The sequence below is a fragment of the Phacochoerus africanus genome, chromosome 15 (assembly GCF_016906955.1).
Source record: "Phacochoerus africanus isolate WHEZ1 chromosome 15, ROS_Pafr_v1, whole genome shotgun sequence".
Lineage (NCBI taxonomy): Eukaryota > Metazoa > Chordata > Mammalia > Artiodactyla > Suidae > Phacochoerus > Phacochoerus africanus.
Window position 1 is genome coordinate 39,067,299 of NC_062558.1, and position 27,826 is coordinate 39,095,124.

Below are 27,826 nucleotides of genomic sequence, written 5' to 3' on the forward strand. Positions count from 1 at the left end.
AAACAGAGAAAGTCCAGTGGTGAGCCTCTGACACTTTCAAATCATCTCGTCTTTCTCATTGGCCACCACAGAGAAAGCATCACTGTGATGGACAGGAAGCCAGGGAGGATCCGCAGAGGGAAACCAGCCATTGACCCCAGGAGTGAGCGTAGAGATATGTGTGTCAGATGCAATGTCTAGGCTCCCAGCCCCAGGACCACAGCAGAACCTTGGCGTCCATGAGATGATGAGTTTAAGCACCTCCACTGACCCTGACGCACAGTAAGCACTTGTAGAATGACAATTCCCTTTTCCTACTTTTCTTAGATTATAGTTTATCCAAGAGTAATGACTCATATTTCCTGAACATCTACTATGTGCCAAATTCCATAACTTCATGATTCATTTTCATCCTTACAATCCTACCCCCAGGCAAGTGGGAATATCCTCATTTTACAGGTGAGAAAGCTGAGGCCCAGAGCGGCTAAGCAACCTGCTCAAAATCACACAGCTACCAAGTAGCAGAGCGAGCCCTCAAACTCTGTCTCCAAAGCCTGTGGGCTTATGCATGACTCTGTTCACACCTGTAGGACATTTCTCCCTGGACTTCAGATTGCTGGGTTCTGATGAGTGTTTGGGGCCATGGGCCCCGGCTGCATTCCAGTCTCTCAGCTTCAGCAATGAACAGAGACCTGCCCACCCAGACCCCTGCCTGGAGACGAGAGATCACATGCTTTGGCTCTGCCAGGGCCAAAGCCATGGCTTAAAGCTACAACTGCAGCTGCAAGTTCAGAAGGAATAAAAGAACTGCCTCCCCTGGAAGCCAGAAGCTCCAGCTCTTTCTCCTAGGCACAGGTCACCCTCAACCTTGGTGCAAGGATCCAAACCAACAATAGCAACAATCTCTGATTCAAATTCAAGGGCATGGTACTCGCTAAGTGCCTTTCAGGTTTTATTTCCTTAATCCTCATGATAGCCTCAGGAGGTACATGTTGTTCTTCTTCCATTCCACAGATGAGTAACTGAGTCACAGGGGGTTCAAGTGGGATTCCCGAGGACCAGCATAAAGTCTTTCAATGAAGGAATCTAAATGCCTGATGATAAGCACTGCTAGCTGGATGTTGGTGCATCTGTATGGCAGAAGACTGCACAGCTGTAAAGAATAATGAGACTCTTTATGAGGGATGTGGGTTGATCACCAAGAGTAATTGTCTAGTGGAAAGGCCAAGATGTAGGACAATGTTCCAGAACAGCACCATTTGTGTGCACAAGAGAAAGGAGTATATGTGCATGTGATTTGGGGTTGTATATGCAAAAAAGTATCTCTGCAAAGAACACACAAGAAATGGACAGCATTGTTTGCCTCTGTGGAGGGAAACTGGGTAGCTGGGACTGAAAGAGGAAGAATATTCACATGATACCCCTTAGTGTTTGCAACCACGTGGATATGTTAGCTATTTAAAAATAAATGACTTTTTAAAAACGATAATTTTAAAATACTAACATGCTTCAGTGGCTGCCCATTGCCTATAAGATTTAAGATTCTGGAGTTCCCACCATGGCTCAGAGGAAAAGAATCCGACTAGCATCCATGAGGACTCCAGTTCGATCCCTGGCCTTGCTCAGTGGGTTAAAGTTCCATTGTTGCCGTGAGCCATGAGGTCACAGACGTGGTTCGGATCCCACATTGCTGTGGCTGTGGTGTCGGCCAGTGGCTACAGCTCTGATTAGACCTGTAGCCTGGGAACCTCCATATGCTGTGGGTGTGGCCCTAAAAAGACAAAAAAAAAAAAAAAGATTTAAGATTCTTTCCGTGACCTCAAAGAAATGTCATGACCCTCTGCTTGCTACTCTTCCTATTTCTCAGACCATGCTCCAGTACACACTCCAGATGGTTTTTCCAGCTTCCAGGCTTTTGCCTCTGCTATTTCTCTGCCTTAATAGCATCTTCCTCTCACTCTCACATGGCTGGTTACTTCTCATCTTCTGTTGGTCTCTGCTCAAATGTCACCTCCTCTAAGAAGCCTTCCTTGACTGTTTAAGTCACCTCTTCTCACCCCTTATTCTCATTGCATCCTATTTGTTTCCTTTATAATATTTATCATGATTTGCAATTATTATTATTTTTTATTTGCTCTTGTCTCCCCACCTATTCCATAAGATCCACAAGATCAGGGTCTGGGTCTATATTTGTTAACAGTTGTAACTCTAGTGCATTCGGGGCCAGCTTCATGGGCCTGCCACCTATACAGTCGCAAGGGGCCCCAAGCATAGAAGGATCCTGAGCTTAGTAGGATCTTAGATGTCCATATTTGGCTTGATGTTCTGCTGTCATCATCTTGAAATTCTTTATAGTGTTTGAACAAAGGACCCTGTATTTTCACTTTTCGGCTAGTCCCGAGTATGGTATATAGTAGATGCTCAGTAAATCTTCACACCAGTCACGGAGCTCAGTGAGTGCAGTGGGAGCTCAATAAATCTACATAAGTGGCAGAGCCAGGCCTTGTTACAAATCTGCCCACCTCCACAGCTTGGTACTAATCCTTATGGCATCTGCATCTTAAAATAACACGAGGACTCTGTCCCAAGCCCAAAGAAGCCAGATTCCAGAACCCTGCCTTTCTGCCTCTGCATTTTGTCCTACCTATGTCTCCCCTGGCTCCCTTTAGCACTGTCTGTTATGGAACTGTGCCTCCATGCCCCAGAATCTTCAAAGTCTTCTGCTGGTTTTTGTTGAACTGCATAAATAACCCTGAAAGCCCATTTAGCTCCAGAGCCACAGCAGGTGTCTACGCAGGATGTGGTGGGGCAGGGCTGGGCTGGCAGGGGCTGTTTGTGGCACTTCAGGGCTCTGCAGGGAACCAGTGAGAGCTTCAGCTGTCTGCGTGGAGTTCAATGCACAGTCGGCCTCCCAGACCCACAGTATTGGAATTAAACCAGATGCTCCACAGCAGAACCTGCAGCCACCACTTGGACAGTGCCCAGTCAGTTCCATCTCTCTGTCTCTTTTTTTTCCCCTTCCCTTTTCCCTGAGTCCAGTCAAACAGTGCTAATTAGAAATCTGGAAAAAAATCACTCAGACTATCTGATGGGGTGGGAAATGCAACTTACACCGAGGACTCCAAAAGGGGATGGAGTGGGGGTGGGGGAAGTCCACCAACAGGATCCAGGCTGAAAAGGTGTTTTGTTTGGCCAAAGCAGTTGGTCTGTTTGTTTTTTGTCTTTTTAGGGCCATGCCTGTGGCATAGAGAAGTTCCCAGGCTACGGGTTGAATCAGAGTTATAGCTGCGTGGCCTACACCACAACCACAGCAACGCAGGATCTGAGCCGTGACCATGACCTACACCACAGCCCATGGCAATGCCGGATCCTTAACCCACTAAGCGAGGCCAGGGATCGAACCTGTGTCCTAATGGATACTAGTCGGGTTTGTTACTGCTGAGCCAAGATGGAAACTCCCAAAGCAGTATTCTTCAAAAGTAAAATTAAGCCAATATTTCACAAGCACAGGATTTAATTTAAAATACAGATTGCCAGCTTCTCTTAAGAAATGAGAAGAATAAAAAAAAATTTATAGAATAGCTATTACTGGAGTTTCTGTTGTGGCTCAGTGGTTAGCAAATCTGACTAGGAACCATGAGGTTGCGGGTTCGATCCCTGGCCTTGCTCAGCAGGTTAAGGATTTGGTGTTGCTGTGAGCTGTGGTGTAGGTCGCAGACACAGCTCGGATCTCATGTTGCTGTGGCTGTGGTGTACGCCAGCAGGTACAGCTCCGATTAGACCCCTAGCCTGAGAACCTCCATATGCCACGGGAGGGGCCCTAGAAAAGGCAAAAAGACACCCCCCCCAAAAAAGCTATTATTATGTGCCTGGCACTGTTCTAGGCACTGGGGATACAGCATTAAAACCAATGAAAAAAAGGAAAATTGTTGTCCTCATGGAGGTCACCTTCTGCTGGGGAAACAGTAAGTTAGATGTAAAGCGTGTTAGCTGGTAATGAGAACTTTGGAGAAAAACAGGAAGGAGGACTGGTTATTAAGAGGGAAGTTTGATTTTAAATAGGTGGTCAGCAGGGGTCCTCACTGAGAGATGATATTTGGAGCCAAGACCTGAAGGGGGTATGGATTTAACCATGTGGCTATCTGAGGCAGAGCATTCTAGGCAGAGAAGAAAGCAAGTGCAAAGTCCTGGGGGTGAGTATGTGCTTGGTAAGTTGGAGAAATGACAAGGAGGGCAGAGTGGCAGGAGTGAGTGAGCAAGTGGGAGATGAGTGGGAGCTGAAACAGTATGGGGGTAGGAGGCACGTCAGATCATCAGGACTATTTAAGCTTCTACATGGAGTGATGTGGGAGCCACAGAAGGGCTTTGAGAAGTGAGCTGAATATGTTCTATTTTGTCTCAATCATGCATTCAGCTTGAACTATCTGCCAGGCACTTAGGGTTCCTACCCACCTTTGCCAAGGCAAGTTCACTTGTCCAGCAAAGAGGGGAATGGAGGTCTCCTGCCTTGCCTACTATACTTGACTGAGCTGAGTGCCCTTCCATTCGTCTGCATGCTTTGCCCATTCCAGCCTCTTCTCTCAGGGCACCAGCATCCCTTACACATCTAGCAATATCCAGAGGGCGCAGGCTGCTGGCTGGGTTCTCTTTGCTCCTAGAGCCAAATAGGATCTCCCAGCCTCCTTTGAAACTGGCCAAGGCTGTAATAGCACACAGAGCTAGTTGGTATCCCAAGACAAGGACAGAAATAGGCCTGGGAGACACTCAAGATGAAGGCCCCTCTGTGCGCCTGGCCTTGAAAGAGAGCAAATTCACTGTCACCTCCCCGTGATTCTCCCATCACCACAAAGCAACAACAGATGGTTCCTGCCATGAGTGTTTAAGAAATCCCATGGGCAGTCCCCTTTTTACAGGTTTTTAAGGCAGGCACAGAGCTCATCCCTCACTGCTCTGTAACTTGGGAAGTTTGCAGAGACCATGATGTGATGGGGCAGGGCCAGGGGGCGGTGGCACTGTTGTCCTCGCTGCTGCAGCTGCCCCATCATAAACCAGCCAGTCCCAGCCAACACACATGCTGATCACAGACATAAAAAAGCCCAGCTAAGATCATCCAAGTCTGGCCTAGACCAGAAGAACCATCCAGCTGAACTCAACCTAATCTCTGAGTTAAACAATCTTGAGATAAATAAATGGTTGTTGTTCTAGTCCACTAATCTATGGGGTGCTTTGTTAAGCAGCAGAAGCTGACTGATAGTGCATCCCCTTATCATAGGACAATTGACAGCTTTGGACACAGAGTCCTGGGATCCAACCTCAGCTCCCCTATTCATGTCCTGTGTGACCCTGGCAAGTCAGTTATTCTGGGACTCAGTTTTTGCATCTGTAAAATGAGGACATAAAAATTCCTATCCTTGCCATGCCTAACTTGCAGGTTTGTTAGGAAGAGCCAAGGGGTTAACGTGTGCAGGGGCCTGGTAATATAAAATGCTTTTTTAAGTAATAGGCAAGGAGGTCAGTTAGTATTATCTGAGGTTGGGGCTGGGGAGGAGAACAAATGTCTAAGTTCCAGGTGTATGTTTAGGCCTGAGTAACAACACATGGCAGTGGATATCTGGGGTAGAAATTTATTTCTTTTTTCTTCTTTTTCTTTTTTCTCTTTAGGGCCACAACTGCAGCATATGGAAGTTCCCAGACTAGGGGTCTCCTCGGAGCTACAGCTGCCAGCCTACACCATAGCCACAGCAATGCTAGAGCCAAGCTGCATATGTGACCTACACTGCAGCTCACAGCAATGCCAGGTCCTTAACCCACTGAGCCAGGCCAGGGATCAAACCTGCATCCTCATGGATACTAGCTGGGTTTGTTACTACTGAGCCAGAATTGGAACTTCCTGGGGTAGAAATTTCTTGTTTTGTCTGTCTAGCACTTACCCCTTCTTTTTTTTTTTTTTTTTTTTGAGTAACAGCACTCCAATTTTCCTTTGGGAAACCATCCCTCTCTTAGCTCAGATGGGGGGGGTTGTCACCCAGATCTGCTCCCTAGAGGTAGACCAATCATCTGCCTTTGACCAATAAGTATATTATATCCCATGGGTTCAGGGATAGGCACATGACCCAAGCTGGACCAATGAAGGCATGCCCTATGGCTTTTACTGGAACTATATAGAAAGAAGCATTCTTTTTCCATTAGGATTGCTAAACTGGTAGAACAGATGCCTGGATCTGATATTGGTCACTTTTGCCACTAGATGGGAAAGATCTGTCATGGGATAAAAATAGAATTGAGAAATGGAGAGGGACTGATTCTTGATGATGCTGTTGGAATGCTGGATCCAGCCACACCTGAATTTATACTGGTCTTTTTTGGCTACCATATGTTAAACATATGAACCAATATGTTCCATTTTTTTTCCTCCTGAAGACAAATTTGATTTGATTTTTCTGCCACTGCAACACTCTGAGCTCTCTCTATGTGTTTTCATAGACCAGTACCTTGGAGAAAACAAGGATCTCAAAGGCAACCAGAATTTGCTGAGGTCTGGAAAAAAATACACCCAGCTTCACCCATCCCCCATAAACCCCCTCCTTTACTTCAGAGACACTGCCACCCAAGCTGAGGTGGTGCAGGAGGACAAGAAACATTTGTAAAGCATCCTTACCAAGGCCTGCTGAGACTCTGCACTGACAATTAAAATTCAGTGACAATAAACAGCACTAATTAAAAGCAAAACTAAGTGCTTAATAAGACAAATGAGGTGGCAGCATTAAAAGTCGGGATGAGAGAACTGGCATTAATTAAAAACAAAGACTAATTTTTTTCCCTCCTCTAAAAAGACTGTGGTGTATGTGTGGGGGTGGGGGCGGAGGAGAGAAAGAGAGAGATGGAGAGAAAGACTAGAAAGGTTTAGATTTGTTAATGTACAAAATGCCATGGGAGCAGATACGTTATGGGATTGGCTTTATTTAGGGGTGGGGGTAGGGTGGGTCCTCCTCAAATGGGGATATTGGGGCTGGTCCCTGAAGGATAAGCTGTGGTGTGCAAGACATGAAGGATGGAGAAAAGGATGAGGGAACTGAGTGAGCAAAGGTTCAGAGGCTTCGATGGGCATGGTATACTTAGGAAATGGACAAATTTATGGGGATGGAGCCTGGGGTGATTGTAGGGCTAGAAGGAGGGGAACACAGGACAGAAAAGAGAGAACGTGGCCCAGTGATGAATCCCTGTTTATGTGGGTCAACAACGACAGTGCACAGCAGTTCCAGCATTCTCACCCTGACTACCCCGTGCTTCAATTTAAAGATCCAGAGGCTAAGACCACAAATTCTTAGCAGGCAGTTTAGCAAGGCAACTTGGGTACAGGTTTGGGGGCCAAGTCCATTCTTCCACTGATGAGCCTGACAAGTGGGTTCACCTTCCTGCACCTCAGTTTCCTTATCTATAAAGTGGGGATGTTAATAAGACACATCTAAAAATAGAATTGTGAAGATCACATGTGATGATATATGTGAAATCCTTGGTCTAGCGCCTGACACAAATCACTCCCTTGTCAATTGGGAGCTATCACTGATTTATGTTATTATTAATAATAATCTCAGTCATGTCTTCTTAAAAAGATGGGAACTCAACTTCGGCACTGGAAGGAAATGTCTCAGAATTCTTGAAGCCAGATTAGGTACGTGAAGCATGATAATGATGAATGATGGAAATAAAACCAACAACAAAATGTATTATGTTCTTTGATAATAACAGCATAGTTGTATTAAAGAAAGGGTCATTTGAGAGTGCTATGGGTGTCATTAGTGCTGACTAATAACTAAGTATTTCTGGCTTTCCTTCATGTGACAGGAGTGCCCTTCTCTCCCCTGGAAAGCTGGGAGTGGTCACATGAACTGTTTTGGCCAATAAAATTTTCCAGGTGGAAACTCTACTTCACCACTTTCCCCTTTTCCTGTCTTGACAATCATGGATGTATGAAGATGGATCCCCCCTCAGTCTGGGTCCCTATGTGAGGACAAATGCAAAGCAGATACCCCCGGCTAACTCCATCAAGGTAGCATGAGAGAGAAACAAATCTCTCTCTCTCTTTTTTTTTAGGGCTGTACTTGCTGCACATGGAGGTTCCCAGGCTAGGGGTCAAATCAGAGCTGTAGCCACTGGCCTTCACCACAGCCAGAGCAATGCCAGATCCCTAACCCACCGAGCATGGCCAGGGATCTAACCTGCCTCCTCATGGATACTAGTCAGATTCGTTTCCACTGAGTCATGACAGGAACTGTGAAAAACAAATCTCTCTTGTTTCAGCCCCTGAAATGTTGAGGATTGTCTCTGCGGCATAACTTAACCCTCCTCTCTGTGCTCACTATGGGCCAGGAAATGTGCTGTTTCACATGCAACATCTCATTGGATCTTCATAATGATCCTAGAAAATATGATCTTTTATTACCCAGTTTTATAGATCAGGCAACTGACACCCAGAGAAGTAAGGTCATTTGTCCAAAGACACACAGCCAGTAAGTCACATCAGTACATGCATTTGAAATGAGTCCACGGCAGTACACATGCGGCCCACACCAAAGGCAGGGCGGAGCATTCAGAATTGATCTTCCTGGGGAGAATGTCTCCTGCTGGACAGGCGTACTCCCAACAATTCCTTCTTCCCCTGGGTTATGAATCCCTTTGAACCTCGAGTCAACAAACCCAAATACTGAACCACAAAAATGCAAAGGCAGGCACTGTTAACAGAACACTTAACAGAACACTCTTCAGGGCTTCTTGCACAGTCCAGCCAATTACCTGATTCCTTGATAAAGTGGGAACCTGCCTTTGTTGTGTTGCTGATCGAGCTAATCTCTGCTCCAACTGCACTGTGGTGAGCAAGGAGAAGGGGAAAAACTCAGGATTGATTTCTGCACTTGCACATGCATGCACAGACACAGGCAGCCCTAAATAGGAAAATGTGATTAGACAGGTCTATGTATTAAAACAAGTCATTTAGCTTAATGGCCTCTGGCTGCCACTCAGGCTCAAGTTGTAATGACACTCATTCTGATTAAAACTCAGCTGGAACTGAGTTATCTGCAGCCCTAACTGTCCTTTGCCACAGAGACCACGAGGGTCGGCCTGATTCCTCTGCTTCAGGGATGAAATACTCAGAGCAAAGAGGGGCATTTATCCCACTGCACCAACACCCCAAACACTTTCAGTTCCAACACACACACACACACACACACACCACTTTAAGCTATACCAGATAAGCCATCATCCATTCCCTGACTTAAGACCTTCTGGAGAGACATTATATCAAAACTAGATCTGAAGATACTCACTCTGGAAAATGAAGCATCTATATTGCACCAGGGACAGACATGGACACACATACCCTCTCAACATCCAACTTTACCAGAGTCATTTTTTTAATAGTCAGAAAATTGCATGCACTGTCAAAAGCATATGAAACCAGCAGCAAAAACAAAACAAAACAAAACAAAACAGTAAAATACTGGCCATGATTCAGTTTGTACTGGGGCAGTATGGCAGACTATCGAATTGTTGTCCTCAATGAACATGCCTCCACATTGTGCAGTCCCTTCCACACTAAGTCTGGGCTTAGCATGTGACTTTCTGTCACCAATAGGAAGTCAGTAAATATGACACAAACAGAGGCTTGATAAGTGCCTGCCTCTTGGGACTTGCCCTCTAAAGTGCTCCTACCACCATGTTAGAAATCCAGTCTGTCTACATGGGAGAAGACTAAGGCTCTCACCCCAAAGCCCAGATAATCAACAGACAGGTACATGAGACCATCTTGTATTATGCTATCAAACCTCCAGATGACTGTAGCCACATGAGTGAGTCCAGGAAGCACCACCCAACTAATTCTCACCCAAACTGTAGAATTACAAGTAAATGGCCGTGTGTTAATCCACTAACTTTTGGAGCGTTTTATTACGCAGCAATAGTTAACGGATGTGGGTAATGTGCCATATTTTCTGCTTGCCCCTCCACATCTACTACCCACCCTTTTCTATTCTGCAGAAGGCTGACTCGTATGTATGACTTCAATCAACTCCCTTGTCCTCTGGGTTCCGTTCAGATTTTTTTCCCATGGGGAGCACTAGGGGAGGCTGGGTGGTGGTAAGAGAGTGAGGTCAGGGCTCCCTTTCCACAGTGTTGTCATGGGCTGGCTGCTGTCTCCCCTAACACAGTTCATAGCTCTGGTCAGAAAGCCCTCTCCTACAACTACTTCTCCAGCTCTCACATAATTCTGATAATGCTATTTATCTCCCCCTTCAAGAACAGGGGCATAACAGCTCCCTGTCATTGCTAGCCTCAGGGTGCTTCACTAACCATGGTTGATTTTCCTTAATCCTACTTATACTTTGTTCCTCTTAAAAACTGTCCTCAAATTACACAGTTTGAATTGCCATCTGTCTCCTTCTGGGACCCTGATGGACACAGTGTCAACAGAACATATATATTTCATGGAAACAGAAAACAATAGCAGCAACCAACTAGAAGCCATCATTCCTGAGAACAATTGGGGAGATGTCAGCAGAGCTTTGGCCAGAACTATGGTTCAGAACCACAGACAGTGGTACATGTATGTTACTCCTCCTCTCCTCAGTTTTAGTGAATATATGAATGTGTGTGTGTGTGTGTGTGTGTGTGTGTGTGTATAGAGGAAAGCAATCATTGATGTACTTCCTGAAAAGTGGGACACATCATCAATTTATGATGTGACTCACACTTTTCTCCCTGAGGTTCATGCCACAGAAGCTACCAGGACGGTATGGAATGGTGTTGAGAGGCCTTTTTTTCATCCCCTGAAATGTTCCTGCTCCTCCACTTAGCACCTCAAATCCCAGTTCAATTCTCACCATCCCATAAAGTCTTCTACAGCCACCTGAGTCCTTTCTTCTCTGAAATTTTAATGTACTCGGAATTCAGAAACTCAGGGGTTAGCCTTCCATGGTTCCCAGAAATCATCTTCTACAAGACTGAAAGTTCCACGGAGGGGGCAGGGAGTAGACATCTGTACCTCCTTCTCCTGGTACCAACACTCCAGGAGAAGGAGTGAACCATCCTTTCTTTTGTTTTAGTGAACCATCCTTTTCATACCTCACCCATGGTATACTGATGGGGCTGACTTCAATTCCCAGCCTGAGAGGCAGTCACATGAGCCTGGTCTGACTAATCAGCCTAGTCCCCTCTCCTGTTCAGAGTTGTATAAAGTACCTAAAACTAGTCTATTTGACTCAATTCTGCAACTTTTCCTGGAATCTTAGGAAGGAGTTTCTCTCTCTCTCTTTTTTTCCCTACTGGGATTTAGATAGGATAAGACAAATTTGGACTTGGTGAGGTTCTACCATGCAGAAAAAGCCTGCCTCAGATTGAGGCTAACTCAGAGGAAAGTAGAATTAAGAGATGACCAGAAGTCAGCTCTCAAGCTGTTGTTAATCTGCGGGATCCAGTCAAGTCCCAGCTATGCTGTGGACTCTTTAATTACATTAGCCAGTAGATGTCCCTTGTATCATTTGAATTAGTTTTTTGTTTGTTTGATTGTTTGTTTTTGACCATGGCATACAGCAGCTTGATGTGGGATCTCAGTTCCAAGATCAGGGATTGAATGCAGGCTGCATCTCTGAAAGCACTGAGTTCTAACCTCTAGACCACCAGGGAACTCCTCACACCTAAATTAGTTTGAGTTAGGTTTGCCATCAGTGCAGTCCAGACTCACAGTCACACACAGTCAATTCTCATTATTTGTCAATTCCATATTCGTGAATCTGCCTAGTCACTAAAAGTTATTTTTAACCCTAAAGGCAATAGTTGCAGTTCTTTGATGGTCATATGCAGAGATGCACAGAGCAGAAAAAGAATTGATTCACCCAATGCACATGTTCCCAGCTGAAGTCCGAAGGGACTCTCTGCCTTCTTGTTTCAGCTCTCATACTGTAAATAAGTCTCTCTCTCTCCTTCTTTTAAAATAACCCATAAAACAAGTCTTTTTGAGGTCTATTTAGTGCCATTTTTCCCCATATTTTCTGTGCTGTTAGTGGATTTTGCTCTTTAAAATGCCCCTGGGCATAGTGCTCAAGTGCTGTCTGTTGTTCCCAAGTGCAAGAAAGCTGTGATGCACCTTATAGAGAAAATGCATGTTAGATAAGCTTTGCTAAGCATAAGTTATAATGCTGGTAGCCATGAGTTCAACGTCAATGAATCAACATTATACATTGTTATGAGCCAAATGTTTGTGTCCCCCCACTTCCCAAATTGTATGTTGAAACCCTACCCCACAAAATGATGGTGTTAGCAGGTGGGGCTTTGGGAGATAATTAGGATTAGAGATGTGGTAAAGAGGGTGAAGCCTTCATGATGGGATCTGGGCCCTTAAAGAGTCATGAAAGAGTGTGCTTCCTCTCTCTGCTCTCGATATGAGGATATAATGAAAAGTCAGCACCCTGAAGCCCAGAACCTGACCATGCTGGCAATCTGATCATGGTCTTCCAGCCTCCAAAGCTGTGAGAAATAAAATTCTGTAATTTATAAGCCACCCAGGCCAAGGGAGTTGAGCCTGAACAGACTAAGACACATGTTAAATAAGGTGTCTTTAAACAGAAACACACACAAAACAAGGATATGTATGGATTGGTTGATGCAGTGTGACCAGAAGCTTGCAGGAACCTAAACCTGTATTTCTCCTGGGAACAATGGCCTGGTAGTCTCTAATTCAGGGATCATGATGACTTCATAGAACATAACAACTGTAAATAATGATAAAAACCTCCTATGTGGAGTTTAAAATATGGCACAAATGAATCTATCTGCAAAACAGAAACAGGCTCACAGACACAGAGAACAGACTTTTGGCTGCCAAGGGGGAGGAGGAAGAAGTGGGATGCACAGGGAGTTTGGGGTTAGTAGCTGCAAGCAATTACATTTAGAATGGATAGGCAATGAGGTCCCACTGTATAGCACAGGAAACTATATCTAGTCTCTTGATAGAAAATAATATAATAAAAGGAAGATACATATATGACTGGGACACTTTGCTGTACCACAGAAAGTGGCACAACATTGTAAATCAACTATAAAAAATGGGAAAAAAATGATAATCAACTGTCTCTCTCTATATATACATACACATACACATCCACACACGTACATATATATATATATGTGTGTGTATATAAAATATACATAATATGTAATGATATATATACACATATTATATGTAAACATAGATATACATAAAATACTAGACTAATCAGCAGGTGCTCCTACCTTTCCACTTTCCTCTTACAATAAGGTCTATTAAGTGGGACAAATGCTTAGTAGTTAGGTCAGTTTTCCACTTTATTTTTCAGAGTGTTGATAGAGGCAAAGGGCAGATAATAAGATAATTGATGCAAAGAGGCAATCTGGGAGGAGAAGTGCCAAGGACCTACAAAGCATTGTCATTATGGCTTGTTCCCTGGCCAGTTTCTCCCATGAAAAACCAAAGGTGCATTTCAAACCTCATTCCTACACCATCACCTTTCTGGGGCAGAATGAGGTGAAGCAGAAGAATGGAAACGAGCCAAGACTGAACATATTGGCATGGGGATTCACTGGGGATGGAAAACTTGCAGGAATCATCTAGTACATAGCCTTCCTGGAGTCTAACCAGATAACCAACCAGGGCTGGGAGCAAGTGGGCTTATAAGTATATTTTCAGCTTCTTAGCGTCTGTAGAGCATGCTCAGAGGTGGAAGGCTGGCAGTGAGCCAGGGGTGTTTGCAAACGGTTCTTCTCCAGCCAGGCTGCCAGCTCAGTTTCTGCAATAAAATAGGTCACTGATGAGGCTGATTTGAGGGAAGAAGACGGTCCTCATCTTTCAAAGCTGAGGCCAAGTGAGGATTGAGTCCCCTTGGCCCTGATTTCCAGTTCCTTCTTCAGGAAAGAAAGGAAACCATGAAGGTCATTTATCTCTAAAAGAGGAGTTGAGGAGTTCCCTGGTGGCCTAGTGGGTTAAGGATCCAGCATTGTCACTGCTGTGGCTCAGGTCTGATCCCCAGCCTGGGACTTTCCACATGCTGCTGGTGCCACAAAAAAAAAAAAAAAAAAAAAGGAGTCGAAGCTTTGTGGTTATTTCTGAGTTTTGAGTCTGGTCTTTGCTTGGCCAACCTGCAAGGAAAATCAAGAAAGGAAAGTACAGTGGTCCCAAAAAGCCTTCGTGGGGCCTGGGGACAGAGAAGCCTTCTGTGAAAAACCAAGCTCTTGTGATGTTGAGCTGAAGCCAGCAGGAGGCACTATGTTAACAGTCTGGATTTAGAGGCAAGAGGAAGAGGAGGTAATGCTCAACTCCTCCCACCATCGTTTCACCTGGGGCTTCTGGAAACATTTCCAGAACTTCTCCTCAATAACTACCTCTCCTACAAAGCCAAACTGTGTTCAGTTTAGGGACCTGCTGGATATGAACTATCTAAATCCAGACACCTTACTGGGGCTGGTTCTGGTCCTGGTTCTGTCCCTTGCTAGCCTGACCTTGGGTGAGTTCCTTGGCCTCTCACTTTCCTTGCCTTGAAAATGGGGCTTATCATTGTACCTTCTTCCTAGAACTGATGGAAGAACTGAATGAAATCAGACATGGAGTGCTGCTAGCATGGTGCTGGCCCACATTAAATGCTCAGTACCTGGCAGCTCTCATTTCAGAATGATATTTCTAGTATGAAGTTCTCATGGCCAACCACAGCCTGTAAGGTTTGAATTTAAACCCCCGTCCTCTTGTTTGTTTTTCTGTACCTTGTGTTGACCCTTCCTCTCCCAGGTGTAGTAATCTCCAAAGCAGGGGCCTCAGTGCTCTTTTAAAAATCTTTAGGTGTGAGCATGGCTCTAGATCTCCAAGATGGTGAAGGGGGCCAATGGGGCAACCAGAAGGAAATGGTCAAGAACAGCCAGAAGGCACTGACACATCTTAGGAGACCACCATCTGCACTCCTATTTGCACAGATTTGAACACCCTGTAAAGATTTCATGAGAGCATCTCTCTTAAGCATTGTAATTTCCTTGCAAGTCACATAAGATGGGAGTTTTAGGGCCCACTTTAAAGATGCAAAAATTGATGGAGTTCACTTGTGGCACAGTGGGTTAAGGATCCTGTGTTGTCACTGCAATGGTTCGGGTCACTGCTGTGACTCAGGTTTGATCCCTGGCACAGGAACTTCCACATGCTGCAGGTGTGGCCAAAACAACAACAACAACAACAACAACAACAACACCCCACAAAATGAGGATCCGGGGTAAGACGATTTGTTAAAGGCACATCAGTGGCAAACAGAGGGGTTGCCTTAGAACAAAAGATCACATGCCTGGCTGCACCCTAGAATCATGGTGGGGGAATGAGAGGAGTTAATGCTAATTCCAGGATCTCAACCAAATCAAACTAAAGAAGATGCTCATGCTAGGTACCCACATCATATGTTTTGAAAGTCCTCCTGGTGATAACGATATGCAGCCAGAGCTGAGAACCACCAGCAAAGAACCACGTGCCCCAGTCCATACCCTCTCCAAGCTCCCTTTCCTCTGGCCAGTGCATCTTCAACTTGAATGTACATCAGAGTGACCTGGAGGGCTCAGGAAAGCAGACTGTGCCACCTCCCAGCCCTGGAGTTTCTGATCCGGGGAAGTCTGGGACAGAGCCTGAGAATTTGAATTTCTAAGTTCTAGGTGATGCTGATGATGCTGGTCTGGGGACCACACTCTGGGGTCCACCTCTGCATGCAATGCTAGAAATATGGAACCCAGGAGACCAAATTTCCTGGCCCACAGTTTCCTTTCTGCTGACAGCACTCTCTTGGCTCTGAGTCAGAGCAAATGTTACCAGACCAAGGAAGACCGGGGGAGGCTGAGGGCTTTAGGGTTTTTTCTTCTCTTGTTTCTCTCCTTTTAAAAATAATCCACCACTTAAGAGTCTGTCACTGAGCATTTGCTGCTTGTTCTTCCACATGCAGCCCAAACCTTTCTCCTGCAATGCAGGTCTTCTTAAATATTGAATAAGTTTGCTGCTCCACCAGCTGCCACAGCCAGGGCTGAGGTAATGTTGATATTGACAAAGGCTTAATATGATTAATCGGGTTGCAAAGATCAGGTTGCTGAGCTGGTTTTATAAAAGACCTTCACTTTCTTCTCCATCACCAAGATCTCTGGTGCCTCAACACCTTTCCTGACTGTCCCCCACAGCTTCCAAAACATGGGGATTGTTTTTTCTTTCACTGCTTTTGCTGTTTAATGAACCGTAAGATGAGTTAGCGCAGCCTGGGGAGTGGGTAAGGTTTTGATCAAGAGCAAGGAGCATTAGATTGACACAGTCAGTGCTCATTTATCTAACACGTACCACTTATTGAGCACTTACTGTGTGCCAGATGCTGTGGGATACAGTGCACTGAGCTTACAGTCATAAATAAAACAAATATGCCAGTGTTGGTAGCGCTGATATTCTAGTGGGGGGAGAGAGACAACGAACGAAATAAATAAGTAAAATTGTGCTTCACAAGGTGCTAAGTGCTAGGGAGAAAAATAAATCAGAGGCGGAAGATGTGGAATTCTGAAGGGGGTGTAATTGGAAATAAGATGGTCAGAAAAGGCCATACTGAGAAGGTGATTTTTAAGTAAAGTCCAAAAGGCAGCGAGCCAGTGGCAGAGAGTGGAAAGGATTAAAAGGACCCCCTCTAGAATGTGAGCTCTGAGACTGCATCATCACCATCAATATAACAATAACTAATGTTTATTGAGCACCTCTTGTGTCTGGTCCAAGCAAAGACTATATACATTGACTTGTTAAATTTCCAAGACAACCCCAGGAGGTAGATGTTATTGTCATCCAGAGGAGAAACTGAGGTAGATGTTATTGTTTCCAGAGGAGAAACTGAGGTACAGGGAGATTTTAGTAGCTGGCTCAAAAACATACAGCAGCAGAGCTGGGATTCAAACCAAGGCAGACCGGCAACTATCCCTACCTCCTCCCTCCACTCTTACCACCACAACCACCTCATTTTCAGGAAGGGACCCTATACCATGCTTAGTTGCAGAATACAATCTCTCTCTGGTTGGGGTCTCACTGTCCTCCTCCTTTCTAGGGACCCAGTGCTGTAAAGAGGGTGGGACATGGGGGATTGACCAATGCATGAAACTCTTTCTGGGTCAAAGTTATGTCAATTCTCCCCAAGTTCCTCCCTTGTAATGTGAACCCCATGCTGCATCTAGGGAGCCCTTTTCAAAAGATCAGATCAGGCCATCCTTTTGCTTGTAAAACTTCATTGCTCTTACAATAAAGACAAGTTGTCACACCATGGCTCTACAGGTACTACCAAGCTCATTTCATACTGAGCTCACCCACTGGCCTTCTCTGACCCTTGAATGCTTCCTTAGGGCCTTGACACATGCTCTTCTCACTGCCATGAACGTTCTTTTGTTTTTACTCTGTTAACTCCTATTCATCCTTCCTTGGGGAAGACCTCCCAGATTAGATCGGATATCTTTGTGACATGTTCTCATGGACCTGTGCTCCTCTCTTTAGAACCCTTTCCTCAGGTTTTAATTATACATCCATTTGTATCATTATTGATTTACGTCTACCTCCTTGAGGGAAGGTACCAACTCTAAATTGTTTTCTATATATCCCAACAGTAAGCACAGTGCCTGACAAATATTATAAAAGACCGTATAGAAGATAAGGATCCCCCAAGCAAATACCCCTCAGAAAACAGAAATCCATCTTCTATCCAGGCTCTTAAAATGTCTTTTAAAAAAAAACTGTCAAGCATCTCCCGTCATCTCTTTCAATTTACTTTTTTGAATAACAAAATAATTTAAGTAAACTCTTTCTAAACTTTTTAACCATCAGGCAACTCCAAATGGTATCTCTTCCTTTCCCCATTTTCTGTTTTTGCAGCAGCTGATGTTTATTAAAGTTATAAATCATTCCTTATTTTCTGGTTTGTTAATTATTTTAAAAATAGGTGTTAGTGGCAGAAAAATAGTTTTATGGATTATTTTTAATCCATATGGATTAATTAATTTTATATAACATGTGACTTTAAGTATACTTGTGTAATACAATTGATGAATCAATTACCATAAATGACCATTTCCTCTATACCCCTAATAGGTTTTGTTTTCTTACCTCCAGTTTCTAATAGGTTATTTATTTAAGTCTAGCAAAACATTTTGTAGGAGTCAGGTGGGGATTGATCATTTCATTGGGAAAATGTGAAAACTGAAGGTCCACCTTGATTTTAAGGCCAACTGGCCTACATGGTAGTAGATAATCAATAAATACCAACTGAATGAATAAATGATTGTATGTTGGTTGCGGGAGGTCCCAACTTACAATGCAGAGACTAGATATTCACATCTGAATTATCCCCCTAAAGACAATGTCAGGCTAAAGGAAAATCTGTTCTAGAAAAATTTAGTTGGCCACATTTTGCCTAACTGTACAGGCCTGATGGTCCTCCTTTTATCAAGGCCAGTGGGTCCTCCTTTTATTAGAGGCCAGATCCACATTCTGAAACCACTAGCATTAAGTTAAATGACCTTCAAGAGACTTCCTGAATTATGAAGATCCACGATCTGAGAATGAGTTTGTACTGACTACCAAGAAGTAACAACAATGGTGACAACGTTAGTGTTCTGGGAGTTTTGCCCGTGTAAACCCACGTGAGTCTTATGAGAATCGTATAAAATACATGCTGTATTAACAGCATACCCACTTCACAGTTTGGAAAAAACTGAGGTATACAGGGCTTTGTTAACTGGCCAAGTCTGTACAGCTAGAAAGTGATGAAGTGGAGATTTGAAACCAAGGAGTCTTAGTTCTCAATGCTGAGCCCCTAGCTGCTGGACTAGCTCACAAGCAAGTCAGGTTTTACAAATGCCCGATACATGCATACCCCCTGCCTGAACCAACAAACTGGTGGGTGTTGAAAAACAAAAAGCCCAGAGGTTTGCTGATGGCACGTGCAGGGGGATAAGGACAGACGCCTCAGAGGGGGAGATACCCAACTTCCCCCAAAACATGAGAAGTAGCCTGGGACTCCTAGCTCCTCATGGGACATCAGCCACCTGCTGGTGGCCAGGTGTTCTGTGACTTGGAGCCCCCACCTGGAAGTGCTCACAGCCCCAGCTGCTGGGGCCCATCAGGAAGGTTGCTGAAGCCACTGTTTTAACCATCTGCTTTTTCACCATTTTGTCACATTTTGTTAGATTTATGCTTTGTTGCTGGCCTGGTACACCTGCTCTGCTTCAAAGCTTTGTGGCTTAGCCATTGTCATCTCAAAAAACTGAACTTTTTTTTAGTCCCCAGCTCAACTTGTGACTTTGGGAAATTGTTTCACCTTTATGGGGCTTAGTTCCTTCATCTGCAAATGTAAGTAGTAATTCCACCCTCCTCTTAAGAAGGTTATTGTGAAATGCCATTGACTTTAAAAGTAATTTTAAAAGTAAGTCCTATGCAAAAATAAGCGGCTAATATTTATATAGTTGACCGTGAACTAGGTACTGTTCTGAGTGCTTCATGTGTATATTAATGCATATAATCTTCACAGAAATTCTACAAGGGCAGTGCTATTATTATTCCCATCTTATAGGTGAGTAAATTGAGGGCAGAGAGGCCAAGTAACTTGCTCAAGCTCACAGCCAGCAAGTAGCACAGATGAATTCCAAAGAAATCTAGAGGCAGTGGCCGTGCTTTAACCACTGAGCATACTGCTTCCTACTGGTTAGTGAGATCCAGCCTTTTACAAGAATGACATTCATGCTTTGGATACAAACCAGGAGGAGCTGAAGGCTAGGAAATCTGTTTCTATAGAGAATTCTAGTGTTAAAATTTTTTTTTCCTAAATTGCTTGATCTTCACAAGAACTCTGAATAGTAAGTGAAGTGGTAACTAATCATCCCATTTTGCAGAGCAGGGTAATGAGGCCCTGGGAAATCCATTTCTTTGCTATTAAAATTTGACTTTAATGTCCAAAAGATTTGGGTTTGAGTTGCTACATCTACCCTCTACTGAATGACCCTCTTGGTCTTCTGTAGCCTCAGAGTTCTAGTTTGCAAAATGGGCATAATAATACTGCCTCCCTCTCAAGGCTTTCTGAGGATTAAAGGTGATCACTCATGTGAATGCAAAGCACAGGGTCTAGTCTCCAGTGACTGCTTTGTCTAGTTCCCCCCATCCATTTGCTTCCTATATGAAACCACAGCTCCAGGGTATAACTACCAGGTGGCACGGCTGGGATTTGAACCCAGCTGGATAGACTTTAGCTCAGAGATCTTTCTAACAGGAGAGTGATGGAATGCTGAAAGCAGGTGGGGAGCTCTCCACCTGCAGTGGAGACCTGCGGCCACCCTTACAGTCTGTGTCAACCAGAAATCACAGCTTGTGCTACCCCATTGAGAAAAAAGGCTCCCATTCCAGACCTGCTGCCATGACAACCAGAGGGAGAAGTTTCCAGAGCCGGAAGCTGCTTAATCCCAGGGCTTTGGGGTAGCTCTGGGGGGCTCTATGGCCATTTGAGGGCTCCAACTACCAGCCTCTGTAGCATTTTTCCCTCTGAGCATATTCAGGTCCAAGATGAGCCTTTCTGCTGCCACCAGTGCACTTGCAGAGGCCACAACAGTGTTAGAGGAGGAAACCAAGGCCCTGGGGAATGCACGGAGCAGCTCATATAGCTGACTTTGGAATGAGACCCGGGTCTCTCCATATAAATGGGGAAATGACTACTCCATATGTGGATACTGCCTCAGCCTCAGACAGGAAATTGCTGCCCCTGCCCCCCACCCCACAAAAAGGGTAAATCCAGCAGAATGTGGAGAGGATATAAACATCTATTTATCCAACCCCATCCCAGGCTGTCATTTAAGAAGGGTTTTATTACAAAAGCCACATCATATATAATCTCATTTCACTTTCAAGCAACCTTATAAAATGAATGCTATCATTATTCCCACAGAAGAAACTGAGGCTCAGAGAGACAAAGTCACTTTGCCAAAGTTCATACAGCCAATGAGTATCAGAGACAGGATTCAAACCCAGATCTCCCTGGCTCCAGACCCCATTGACTTGAACTCTGCTTCCCTCTACATACCCAAGGGGTCCGGAATCATAAGTTGGGGCAAATGTTTGTTGAGAAAATAATCAAAAGCAAAATAGAGAAGCATTAACCCATACCTCTCAAATGACAGTAAATCTCTACTAAAAATGAGTCTCTATGTCGTGAAAGTATAGCCAGTGCAGGGAAAGTTCCAGAAATGTTCTGGATAGCTGGAGGGACACTAACATAATTTAAGAAAGTGGGATTTGTGCTTTGAAGGATAGCAATGGGAAGCAAAAGATTAGATGCACATCTCACAACATCTTAAAAACACTGCTGAGCAAAAAAAAAAAAAAAAAGAGAGAGAGAGAGAGAAACAATGATATCTATAGCAACCTACCATTCATATAAATTAAAGATACATGGTTTTTTGAGTTCCCTTGTGGCTCAGCAGTAACAAAACCGACTAGTATCCATGAGGAAGCAGGTTCAATCCCTGGCCTCCCACTCAGTGGGTTAAGGATCCAGCGTTGCCGTGAGCTGTGCTGTAGGTTGCAGACACGGCTCAGATCTGGTGTTGTTATAGCTGTGATGTAGACTGGCAGATACAGCTCCAATTCAACCTCTAGCCTGGGAATTTTCATATGCCTCAGGTGTGGCCCTAAAAAGACAAAAAGAAAAAAAAAAGAAAAAGATACATGTTTTTCAGGAACATATAAAACAAAAGAGATGATAGTCAAACAGAATAGAAGGGTTACCTACGAGGGGAGGGGAGCGGCGTATGGGGATAAAAGAGAATAAATAATGAAAAACTGAGAAAGCAGCCTGCAAGGATCAGTGATGGTCATGTACTAGGAAATGAGAAAGAAGAATAACTTCCGCTCAGCACCTGGTGCCCCCCCAAAATTCCCTGCTAATTTACAAAGTAGATGAGTTCTCTGTGGAAAACTGAGCAGCGACGAAGGAGGCCAGCTGTCCTCCCGCTAAAATCAGAAGCAAAGCCCTCTTCTGACCATCAACAGATGAGTCCTATTTATTTTTGTCTGGGGATTTCTACCCAAAGTGCTTACACACTGTTCAAAAGAGGCCTTGCGCCAGACCGCTCTTGAGAGAATACACGAATAACATGGAGTTGGTCCTGGCCAGATCAACCCTTCCAAGTGGAGGGGGCGGTGGGGGGGAAGAGCGAGCGAGTGAGAGTGAGCAAGCAAATCTAAAGAAACAGCAGCAGATTCCTTTCTGAAAGGCAAAGGAAGCATGTCCTTAGCCTTCATGTTGCATTTCACTCGCCCCTGGAAGAGGGTGGTCCTGTGATGGCCCTTCAGCACATGTTCAGTGTCAATGATTTGCTCTGGCCTGGGTTCCTGGCTCTGGTAAGTCACAGGTAGGTCTCTACAGATCAGAAGGGAGGCTGCAGACCCCAGAAGACGTCTGCCATCCTGTCCAACAGCCTTTCCCACAAGCCCCCAATCTCCAGACCTTTGGGAGAGAGACTTGCCTTATGCCCCAGTCTGACACAGTGATGGCAGCCACTTCCAGTGGCTTTATTGCCTTTGCCAAATTCCACCAATATCCTGCTTAACACTGACAGATTAATCCACTGGAGAAAAGCCCCCAGCTGCTGCCTCTTCCTCTGGGAAGAGGGAGATGGTGCACATTAGCCAGTGTGGGAAGGGCATTTGCAGACCTCCCAGAAAGGCCCCTCCCTCTGCACACTTTGTTGGTCTTGCCCCTTAACCCAGGAGCCCCTCTCCACATCCCTGGGATCAGGACCACTGAACCACTGCCAAGACCAGTCCCATCGCCTGGAGTGGGCCCTGGTTTTTCTCTCGCCCCCACATCTGATCTATCAGTAAGACCTAACCAAGCTACCCACCCCAATTCTGACCACAGTCTTTCTTGCACCGCCTGGCCCATGATTGCTCCCCATCACCCATCTCCTGGTTTCCACTCCGGCTTCCTGCAATCTGCTCTCCACTCAAACCAAAGCAACCATTACCAAAATTGTAAATTAGGTCATGTCACTCTCCCAATTAAAACTCTTCCCCTAAGTGAAATAAAATCCAGATTCTTTGCCTACCCTGGGAGGTCCTACAGCCCCCACGCCCTTCTGACCTCTTCCCCCTCACCCTCATTCCGCTACACTGGCCTTCCTACCATCCCCTCAAGACACCACAGTTGTCTTTGCCTTTGCACTTGCTGTTTGTTCCCTCAGCCTGGATCCTTCTGGCTCCTTCTAGAAACTCAGCTCTCAATCCAAACACACACCTCCAAAAGTCTCCTCAGCCATACTTTTTTTTTTTTTCCTTTTCTGGCTGCACCTGTGGCATATGGAAGTTCTGAGGCTAGGGGTTGAATCAGAGCTGCAACTGAGGCCTGTGCCACAGCCACAGCAATATCGGATCCGAGCCCCAGTTTGCAGCAACACCAGATCCTTAGCTGAGCCAGGCCAAGGATTGAACCTGCATCCTCATGGAGACTATGTTGGGTCCTTAACCTGCTGAACTGCAACAGGAACTCCCATTCCCTGGCCATACTTTTTATAACTAAGTTTTAATAGCTCTCTTCCTTGCTTCCCCCCATCGCCTGTAATTTTCTATCATGTCATACTATTTCCTTCATGGCACTTAGCATCTAAAACTATCTCATTTATGTATTTCCTTGTTTATTGCCTTTGTTCCCCACTAGACTGTAAGCTCTAGGAGGGCAGGGAACTCTGTTTCATTCACTGCTGAGTCCCCAGTGCCTGGCACATGGTAGTATACAATAAATATTTGAGAATGAATGAAAGAAGGAATAAATGAATGAAAAAGAGAATGAATTTGCAGAAAGCAGTGGTTCTCAAAGTGGGGTGCCTGGAGCAGTAGCCTCTATATCACCTGGGAATGATGTGTGAGACATGCAAATTCTTGAGCCCTATCCTAGCCCCACTGAATCAGAAACTCTGTTTTAACTGCCTTCCTAAGGATTCTGACACAGGCTCAAGCTCTGTCATAGAACTACTGCAGTCTCTCAGTGGATCCCCTCTTGTGACTAAGGAGTGAATAACTGGCTGGGTGGTCAGGAAGTAGGGAAGGAGGAAGGAGTCCACCCCGTGCCCTTGACTGACCACTGGCCTCTGCATGCCCAGGTAGTCTTCATGCCCCAGAGCCAGGCAGAGCATGCCAAGGAAAGGGAGGGCTTCAGAGACCACTGTGTCCCTCCCAGAACAGTACGGAAGGCATTTTGCCCAGAAAGCCATGTCTCTGGCTTTTTGAAAGCACCACAAAATCCCAAGCATTTGACTTAGCAGTAAGATGTCCAGCTCATCTGGGTTTGCCTGAACCTCTCCCAGTTTTAACCCAGAAAGTTCTGCCTGCCAAGAATCCCCTTAGTCCCAAACTAGCTGGAACAGTTGGTCACTCTACTTGGAGGCCTGACTCCAAATGCATTCCCTTCCCAAGTCACTTTGGCATACCTGCATGAATGAGGCTAAAGATGGGGTGGGGAAGAGCAGGAGATGAGGAGGAAGACAGAAAGAGACTGAGAGGAAAGTCAGTGCCAGGGAGACAGGAGAGATCAGAAGAGGAGGAAAGATGAACTACAAGAAAGAAAGGGAATGTTTTGGTCTTTTCAGAGCCACACTCGCAGCATATAGAGGTTCCCAGGCTAGGGGTTGAATTGGAGCTGTAGCACCACAGCACAACAGCCACAGCAATGCCAGATCTGAGCCACTTCTTTGACCTACACCACAGCTCACAGAAACACCAGATCCTTAACCCACCAAGCGAGGCCAGGGATTGAACCTTCATCCTCATGAATACTAGTCGGGTTTGTTACCACTGAGCCACAATGGGAACTCTAAGAAAGGAAATTTTTAAACAGTAAAAATGGAGAAGGGGATTGGGTGTGTGTGAAAGGACAGAGAACCAGAGAGACAGAGACAGAGACTTGGAGACACATGGTGACAGAGGAAAAACTGACCGGTGGAGGAGGATGTAACAAGGGCAAGTGCAGGCTGTGGGGCAGAATGCACCACACAGATGCCTTCTGATGGCATCTCTCATGGAGGGCCTCCGAATCAACTGTGAGAAATCATCTCTCTTCTCAGCAGCCCCAGAACGCTGCCTCATCATCAATGGCTGGCACCAAAACTGCTTATTACTTAATATATTCTCTATCGAAAGTGGCTTCCAGTCACAAGTTACTACTTGTCATGGTGTGGGCTCATTAAAGAGGAAAGAAAGGAGAGAAAGAAAGAAAGAAAGAAAGAAAGAAAGAAAGAAAGAAAGAAAGAAAAAAGAAAAGAAAGAGGAAGAAAGGAAGGAAAGAAAAGAAAGAAGGAAAGAAAGAAAGAAAGAAAGAAAGAAAGAATCCGAAGAAAGCCCTCCCTCACCCTCCCATCCCCTCCTCCTTACCTCTTTCCTGCCCATTCCTTCATTTCCTTCCTTCCTTCCTCCCCCTCCCTCCCCTCCCCCCCCTCCCTCCATTTCCATCCCTTCCTCCTCCAATCCCTCGTTTATACTCGACCCTGCCACCTTCCATCATCGCTGCCTTCCGATCCTATATAAATAGTGCAGAGATTTTTTTTTTCCTCCCGCTTTCCAAATAAATCCTTCACAAACCACACATCATTATGATGCTGTCAGATGAATTTCCTCTTGTTGATTAATTGCATGGGGTGGGCAAAAACCTCAGCTTCCTGAGGCATGTTATCTTGCTCACTAGCTGGATTCCTAAGCCAGAGTCTGACACAGCTCCATTACAATGAGATTTAAGCATGCATTATGTCATTAGAAGTAATGACAGCAAGACAATTACTTCGAAGAAACCACAGTGACATTGCAGATGGCAGCCTGGTGTCTCAGCACCGCACCGTGGTCTCCCACATTTCCCTGGCCCAAATGGGAAGCTGAGCTGACATAAGAGGAATCAGGTCTGTTCCCTCAAGCACCAAAGGCCTGGCCAGGCTGCAGGGCTCATCTTTGCCACCTTGACAATAAGCCACCCTATAACCTGAATCCCTGGGTCCTACCTGAGAAAGGAGGCACTCAAATTAGCAGGAAATAGGGTCAACTCTGCTAGGTCCAGTTTGTGCTCCCACATGAAATGCGTGTGCTGGGGAGGCAGGAGGCCTGCTTTTCAGCCACTTGGGGGAACTTGGAGGTGTGTGTCTGAAGCTCACAACACACCTGGAACTGTTACAACATCTGTAAAAGTTGCATTTAAACACGCCCATCTTTCCCTCTATTTCATGCATGTAACTGTATTTTCATCGAAATACCCAGAGGACTCCCTAAACGAGGTTCCTGTACTCCTGAGTTTCTGATGGGACAGGTTCCCGAGGTATAACCCCCAACGCGAATTTGCCTTTCTAACAAGTTCTCAGGTGATATTGATTCTGCTGGGGGTGGCGATGTGAGGTGGTGGGTGAGGCCCACACTCTGAGAAGTACTGAGTTAGATAAACCACCCAATTCAGGCTCATCAGTCTCTTGAGCATTGAGAGGTTTACAGCTGAATGTGAAACCAGCAATGTTGGTCTTTCTCTGTCTTTTGCCCTCTCAGGTAAGACTGCAAGCTTAGTCTGAAAAGTCCACTCTCCACTTCCAAAACCCACTCCTCTCATTTTTTCAGAAAGGATTTTACAACCTCTCCTCACTAAAGTGTAAATGACTAATAAAGCTGCATTATCTCACCCCAAAGCATCTGCTCCTTATCCAAGAGCAAAGCCTGAAGACAAAGAACAAAACGTTAAAGATGGAATTTCACAAGTCTGTGAGCTGAGTGTTTTAGGGTAACTAAGGAAGTCTCTTGGTACTAACTCCCCAAAGATCACACTGTGTAAGCAGCCACTTATTTATCTAAGTCTCAAAGGGATTGTGTTTTTGTCATCATTTTTTTTCCAGTGCCCACCATGGTGCCAGGCATACTATAAGTATCCAATAAATGTATGATGCATGAATACATGTCAATTAATGCTCTGGCAGGAGGAGAGAGGGGTCAGTCCTTTGCCTGTGCAGATCTGAGATGAAAAGCCAAGCCCTTCTAAACTCCTCACCAATGACTCATCATAATCACCAAACACTAACTAAGCACCTACTGCATGCAGGCCTCCGGCTGGATCATAAACCAAAGGTACCTCCCTATGTTGATCCGTTCACTAGACCATCAAGGTGTCATTCATTCATTCATGCAAGTTGTTGCTGAGCACCAGCTGTGTGTCAAACGAGACTCCAAAAAGGGAGATGGCACAGCCTTGGCCCTTAAGGATCTATCCTTATAGCATCTCAGGAGCTGTATGCAGGAGCACCATGACAGGGAAGGCACCATAGCAGGGAAGGGAGGGAAAACACAGGTCTCCTGGGAAAAATCCTCAGGCTCTGAGCTGGTGAGTTGAGATGATTCAGCAAAAGCCTCCCAAGGATTTGGAGGCACAAAAGCCTAAGTAGTCGGAAGGTTTCTCCTGAACGCCTTCCTCCACAGCCTGCCCGCTATACTCACCGAGGCCCTGTTTCCTTGGGGCCTCATGGGGTCTCACAGGCTTTAAAGAAAGGAGATCATTATGCCCATTTTGTGGGTGAATAAACTGCAGCCCAGGGACCCTCAGCAACTGCACAAAGACTACATAGGGAGTAAGTGGGACTGGAAGTCTCCTGTCTCCAAGCCACATTCCCTCTTTCCTGGGACCCAGAGCTGCATCCCTGGCACAAAGGATTTCACCTTCGTCTATCTCACCCTAGTCTTGTTTCTGTCAGAGGTGATTTCACTGGTACGATCTCCAACATCATCCCCATT

At 45.2% G+C, this 27,826-nt stretch overlaps 1 protein-coding gene across 1 annotated transcript in view; it reads right to left on the bottom strand.

The window, feature by feature from the left end:
- The window catches only part of RPH3A (rabphilin 3A), a 293,276-nt gene that overhangs the window by 70,373 nt on the left and 195,077 nt on the right, over nt 1-27,826 (bottom strand). The window lies entirely within an intron of this gene.